Source organism: Macaca mulatta, chromosome 2 (genome assembly GCF_049350105.2).
Source record: "Macaca mulatta isolate MMU2019108-1 chromosome 2, T2T-MMU8v2.0, whole genome shotgun sequence".
NCBI lineage: Eukaryota > Metazoa > Chordata > Mammalia > Primates > Cercopithecidae > Macaca > Macaca mulatta.
Genome location: NC_133407.1, coordinates 159758976 through 159763990, shown reverse-complemented (window position 1 = coordinate 159763990; position 5015 = coordinate 159758976).

The window sequence follows — 5015 nt, the reverse complement described above, 5'->3', positions numbered from 1 at the left end:
GCCTTCGCCTGGCAAACTCTGCGCGGGCTCCGCTGCCAGGTCACCCGGGGTAGGGCCGGGCGCGACGTCACAGAGCCGCCCCGCCCCTCCTGCAGCGGCAGGTTCCCAGGGTCCCGCTAGGGCGCTGCTGGGGGAAGCTGAAAGCTGCTTTTGGCTTTGCTGTTGGTGGAAGGACCAGACGGCCTGGAGGGTTAAGGACAGGGCTGGGGGCGTTAGGAAACCCGGACTGGGGGCGTTGGGGATGGGACAGAATGTGTAGCCATTGACCGTGCGCTTTTGTAGGTGAGAGAGCGGAAGTGGAACTTGACCTTTCGGCTTGTGGAAAGTGGACAGGTGAGAAGTCCTGGGGAATCATAGTAACAACACTTCTTACAATGCGTTCTTTGGTGCCAGGAATTGTTCTAAGTGCATTACACACATGTACTCATTTCATCCTTACTGTCACCCCATGAGGCAAGTACTATTGTTATCCCCATTTTTACAGATGAGGGAACTGAGCCCAGAGAGGTTAAACTTGTCCAAGATGTCAGCAATTGATAGAGTCAGGATTTGAACCTGGGTTGCATGGTCCCAGATACCTCACTCTTGACCTTATAATGCTAAGAAAGAGGGATGGAGTGGATAGGAGCAGAGCCTGAGTTGCCTGGGGACAACAGGGAAAGATAGACAATCTTTACTGGGTAGAATGTGGTCACTGTGCCAGGGCACTTTTACAAACATGATGACATCAAAGTCCCACGGTAAACTCTGAAGGTAGATATTACCTTCGCTTTGGAAATAAAAAACAGGCTCAAGGCTTCGAGTAATTTTGCTTGTGATCAAACAGCTGGCAGTAGGGCCCAGCGCCCAGCTTGACTCCAGGTCTTCTGATTTCAAGACTGTGTGTGTGTGTGTGTGTGTGTGTGTGTGTGTGTGTGTGTGTGTGTGTGTGTTTTGAGACAGGATCTTGCTCTGTTGCCCAGGCTGGAGTGCAATGGGGTGATCATGGCTCACTGCAGCCTCAATCTCCTAGGTCTAAGCAATCCTCCCACCTCAGCCTCCCAAGTAGCTGAGACTACAGTGCTTGCCACGATGCTAGGCTAATTTTTACATTTTTATAAACGAGGTTTTGCCATGTTGCCCAGGCTGGTCTTGAACCCCTGGGCTCAAGTGATCCACTCACGTTGGTCTCCCAAAGTATTGGGATTACAGGTTTGAGCCACCGCACCTGGCCTCAAGACTGTTCATTTTGGCCGGGCGCGGTGGCTCAAGCCTGTAATCCCAGCACTTTGGGAGGCCGAGACGGGCGGATCACGAGGTCAGGAGATCGAGACCATCCTGGGTAACACAGTGAAACCCCGTCTCTACTAAAAATACAAAAACTTAGCCGGGCGAGGTGGCAGGCGCCTGTAGTCCCAGCTACTTGGGAGGCTGAGGCAGGAGAATGGCGTGAACCCGGGAGGCGGAGCTTGCAGTGAGCTGAGATCCGGCCACTGCACTCCAGCCTGGGTGACAGAGCGAGACTCTGTCTCAAAAAAAAAAAAAAAAAAAAAAAAAGACTGTTCATTTTAAGCACCCAAGGAGGCAAGAAAAGCCCCACCTTTCTCTGCTACACCCCTTGTCACTTCACACCTATTTTAAAGGTGCCCATTGCATCATCTAATCTTTCAGTCCATTTATACAACAGGTGTATTAGTCTAAATCGATTAGTTCACCCAGGGCCTTCAAAGCTTTCTCTGGTTGTGAGATGAAAGCCTTTGTCTCTCCTTAAAGCAATTTTAAGCATCAGTGAACAAGTGGGGGGACTAGATTTTTGGGTTATGCATGCAGAAAACTTTTCACAGCCTGCTGTCATCCATTTGTAAAGAGGCCATTCTGCTGGCATTTGTCAAAATTCTACAGGTCCTTGCACACCTGAAGAATCCTGGATGGTCTGGCAATGGCCACCGCCCATAGGACAAGATCTAGGGATGAAAGAAACCTAGTCACTGGCTATCACCTGCCTTCCTGAGGCCTCTCTGGAGGGGCTGCCAGGTGTTGGTATAGGCATCTGACCAACAGGGTGTGCCTTAGGTTGGGAGGGAGAGGCTGGAGGCTTGAGGGCTGCAGGTGCGTCATCCAGGATAACAAGAATGCTCTGGCCACTGGGGTCTGTTCTGTATATGCACATGAGATGAAGGTGTGCCAATCTCTTCCTGCTTTCATGCTGAGTAAATAATGCTGACAGGAATGAATAATAATGATCTTTGTGCAGAAGAAGTGGTTTTTCAGACAAAGCACTAGCAGTTGGAGAGAAGATGAAATAGAATAGAATTTTGGTGTAGCAGGTTAAACACAAGGGAGGAATTTCATGGCACTGTCTGACTGAGGTGATTTGATGTCTGCCTGTAGGAGGCCAGGTTGAGAGCATAGGTTAGATTATCCTTGATCTGCTGGTCAATAAATATAACAGGATACAGTCAGGAGAATATAATTTTACAGGGAAATGATAATAATACAATTCAGGAAAGTTGCTTTCTTCTAAAACAGAGGTAAGATTAGAGAGGGAGAAGCACATAGATGTTACTGGTAGTGGTATAGCTCTTGGGGTGGATGGTGGGTTCATGGGTGTTTATTATGTTTCAGTAAAAATATCTGTCTTAAATATTACAATAAAATCTTTTGTTACATAAAATCTTTTATCAAGTAGGTTACATTGTTTTCTGCTATTTTCTTGTACAAATGAATATTGACTACATCCTTTCTCATCATTTCCCTTTTTCTACTAGATAATTCCCATCAACATAAAAACATGCTTCTCCCATCATTTTCCTCTTCAGTTTTGACCCTTTTCTCTGCTTCCCTTTATTGCCAAGTTCTTTAAAAGAGTTGCCCACACCTGCCACCTCTAATTTTCTCTTCTAAATTTCTTTTGAATCTACTTGAACCAGGCTTTCATCCCCATCACTCCACTGAAATGACTTGTGTCAAGGTCCCCAATGACATGCTGTTAAATCCAACATCATCTGTCAGCCTCAGCTCAACCTATCAGCAGCATTTGACCCTGCTGATCACTTTCACATGCTTGAAACACTTTCTTTCCTTGGATTCCAGGACATCACACTCTTGGTTTTTCTCCTTCCTCATTGGCTGTTCTTTCTCAGTCTCTTTTGCTTGTTCTTTCTCCTCTCCCTGACACTTTAATCTTGGAGTGCCCCAGGATTTACACTTGGACTTCTCTATCTACATGCACTCTCTTTTTGATCTCATCCAGTTTCATGTTTTGGATATTACATTTATGTCTTCAGCCCTAATCCTTCCCTAAACACCACATTAGAACATCCAACTATCTACTCTGCACCACTGGATGTCTAATAGGCTTCTCAGAATTAACACACCCCAACTGCACTCCAAGATTCCTCTCCAAACCAGCTCCTCCAAGCTTCCCCATAGCAGCAAATGTTAACTGTAAATTCCAGTTCCTCAGGCTAAAAACCTTGGTATCATCCTTGGCTTCTTTTTCTCTCACACCTTAAATCCAATCAGAGCAAGTGCTATTGGCTGTATCTGCAAGTCATTCAGAATTGGAGCACTTCTCTCCACTTCCATCACCTTGGTCCAAGCAAACCTCACCTCTTACCCAGACCACTACAATGGCTTCCTAACCCATCTCCCTGTTTCCGCCCTTCCCTTCCAGTGGTCTGTTCTCATCACAGCTGCCTGATCAAATTACTGAAAACCTACGACTGATCATGTCATTCCTCCGTTTAGAACCCTCAGTGGCTCCCACCTTGTGCAAGTAAAAGTCGAAGTAACCCACAGGCCCTTAAACTCTCTGAACCCATCATTTTCTCTTTTCTCCTTCCTCACTTCCCTCCAGCCATGCTAGCCATCTTATTATCCCTCAGAAAGGCCAGATCCTCTCCTGCCTCAAGACTTGTGCACTTGCATTTTGTCTGCCTGGAACATGATTTCCTCAGGTATCCACATGGTTCACTCCTTAGCACCTTCGGTTTTGTATCCAAATGTGACCTTCTAAGGGAGTCTTATCTGACTCTTTTAAGTTGAACACCAATATCCCTTCCTACTCCTCCCTTGCTTTATAGTCAGTACATGCTATGTATTTTTAAATTTTTGTTTTATTGATTTCTCTATATTTTTTCACCGGAGTGCATGGGATTCTGTTTGTTTTAGTCACTGCTATATTTCGGGAGCCTAGAACAGAATGTGCACATAATAGGCACCATCAATATTTGTTTACTGAATTAAATTCTCCTTTTTTTCTCTCCTTCCATCTTGCTTCCCCTTCCTTCCTTCCTTCTTCTAAGAGGCCCTTCTGAAAAATGATACTTCAGTGTCCTTCAGCTTTGCATGTTCAGTATCTTAGGGACTAAAGTTCTGTGTGACCAAGTAACCACAGGTCTGGCACCAGAGAGTGGGAATCTTGACTGCCTTCTCTACCATCTCAGCCTTATAATAAATATGCACTGTCTCATACTAGCTATGAGCTCAGAAAGTCAGTTCTCCCTATCCTCTATGGCTTATATTTTGACTCACTTTCCCCAGATTGTAAGTGTGCCATTTCATAGGAGGAAACTGAGAGTGACCCTATCCCACCTGCTGCTTGGATCATGGTGAGGCTGGGGCTGAGCAGTGACGATGGGTACACCATACTCGGGACCTTGGCTCAGGTTCAGCACAATTCTGGGATTTAGCTGTGGGGTGTGGTTGTTAGACTCCCCGTGGAGCTACTCTACCCTGTGTACATAAACTCCTTTCACATATACATTTGTTTTCTTTTGCTGCATTGCAAATTACCACATACTTAGCAGCTTAAAACAACAGATTTATGATCTGTTTCCACAGGGCAGGAGTCTGGGTAGATTAGCTTGGTCCTCCACTAAGGGTCTTGCCAGGCTAAAATTCAAGTGTTGGCTAGGGCTGTGCTCTCAAAAGAGCCTTAGTGTCCTCTTCCATATTCATTGGTTGTTGGCAAAATTCAGTTCCTTGCAGATGTAGGACTGAAGTCCCTGTTTTCTTTCTGGCTTTTGGCCAGG